Genomic DNA, 2281 nt, shown 5'->3' with positions numbered 1-2281 from the left:
ACATTATATTTTAGCTAGTGCTCCTGGACATAGCCTACAACACTGACATCACATAAGCAAATAAAAAATAATCTAACGACAAACCCTGTTACCATTTATTTTCCTTTTCACACCCTGCCCTTTCTTCTGATGCTGATACCTAACAGTGAGACGATTGCCTAATGGATTTACTGATGTTCATTTCATCAGGTCTACTTTTTGAATCTTTTTTGAATCTTGCATCAAAACTTCAAGAAGTCTGTTACCAACKCATCAATCATGGTATGCATTCTAATAACCCAATGTACCTTTGAGCTAAAAAATTCTCCAGTAATTGTATTTTACATTTTTAATACATTTTTAATTTAAACTCTTGTAGAATACAGTCACATTGCCAGTGGTTGCATGTTAAATTATTTCACTTGTAGCTTCAGACAACATGCCTGAGCCTGCTACATCTGTAGCCTTGGTCAACAGGCCTGTTCCTGCTGCAACCCTCTGCAGCGTTGGATAGTAGATCTAAGCCTGCGATACCTGCTTAGAGCTTGGACTATCCAGTCAGAGCGTATCATAATCCCTTGGTGACTGGTGTAGCTGGCATGAGTCAACTACATCTGGAGCCTGGACAACAGGCCTGAGCCTATACGGTATCGTCCTGATGCTGAGACTGAGCTACTCATAAACTGTAAACTGTTGCTACTGATGTTCTTTAAGTGGAAGATAATGTCATTTTTTTTATAACTTTATTGTGCTTGTTGGTTATTTGGACCATAAGTCCAAGCGATGATTTTGAGTCAGTGCCTCTAACAAAGTGCTGAGTGCATGGGACACTTATTATACTGGCACTAAATCCAATGCAGCTAAGCGTCCTGAATCAACTCAAATTTATTTGCTTGGGGCATTTAAAATATGGTCAGATCTTCCTGGGATTCAACCAAACTTCAGTGTTTTCTTGTTTTATATAAACTGAATTAGTTGGTTAAAGAAAGGCATGTCCTGGCTTCCAAATGTGAAAGGATTGCTAGAAAATGTCAAATTAAACAATTGATTATCGTACTTTTACTAATAACTGGGAATGTGCAACCAAACCCTGGACCTGAGCTCCAAAGTATTCAGACACGTCACTGATTTTAAATCACTAAGCTCAAATTTATTCTTAATGTGTGCTGCTTAATGCCCAAGTTAGACATGGTCAGAATTTGGGCTGCAACCAAAGATGCAGATATTGTGCTCATTTCAGGAACTTGGTTGACTAAATCAAATATTAATGAAGACTTCAACATATTTGGATATGTCCATCATACTGACAGGCCTAATAAAGGTGGTGGTGTTGCTATTTATGTTGAATCGAATTTTAACCCTTCAACGGTTTTGTCTGTGTCTAAGTGCAAGCAAAGCGAATTTTTGACCTTGAATGTTGAAATGGCAAAGTCTCTGTCTACAACCCCTGGCACAACGTATGGACCCACCATAATCATTATGGAGGATGTTCATTCAGTTGTTTAATTTTGTAGAAAAAAAAGCAGATCATAGACATGACACAAAACTAAAGTTATTTCAAATGGCAACTTTCTGGCTTTAAGAAACAAATCTAGAAAAAAAATGTGGTAGTCAGTATCGGTTAATTTTTTTTATACCGAGGACAGGAAAAAATTATGGAATCACCCTGTAAATTTTCGTTCCCAAAACTAACACCTGCATCAGATTAGATCTGCTCATTTGTCTGCATCTAAAAAGGAGTGATCGCACCTTGGTGAGCTGTTGCACCAAGTGGACTGACATGAATCATGGCTCCAACACAAGATATGTCAATTGAAACAAAGGAGAGGATTATCAAACCCTTAAAAGAGGGTAAATCATCACGCAATGTTGCAAAAGGTGTTGCTTGTTCACAGTCAGCTGTGTCTAAAATCTGGACCAAATACAAACARCATGGGCAGGTTGTTCAAGGAAAACATACTGGTAGACCAAGGAAGACAAAGTGTCGAGACAGAAAACCTAAAGCAACATGTCTCCAAAACAGAAAATGCACAATGGAATGAATGTGAGGAAACCGTAGTCAACCACTGTGACCGAACTGTAAGAAACCAACTAAAGGAAATGGGATTTACACATAGAAAAGCTAAACGATAGCCATCATTAACACCTAAATAGAAAAAAACAAGGTTACAATGGGCTAAGGAAAAGCAATCGTGGACTGGAGTGATGAATCGTGAATTTGTATTGGACAAGGTGATGATATTGGAACTTTTGTTTGGTGCCGTTCCAGTGAGATTTATGAAGAGGACTGCCTGAAGAAAAC

Source organism: Austrofundulus limnaeus, unplaced genomic scaffold (assembly GCF_001266775.1).
Source record: "Austrofundulus limnaeus strain Quisiro unplaced genomic scaffold, Austrofundulus_limnaeus-1.0 Scaffold48, whole genome shotgun sequence".
Taxonomy (NCBI): domain Eukaryota; kingdom Metazoa; phylum Chordata; class Actinopteri; order Cyprinodontiformes; family Rivulidae; genus Austrofundulus; species Austrofundulus limnaeus.
This window is presented reverse-complemented; position numbering follows the sequence as displayed.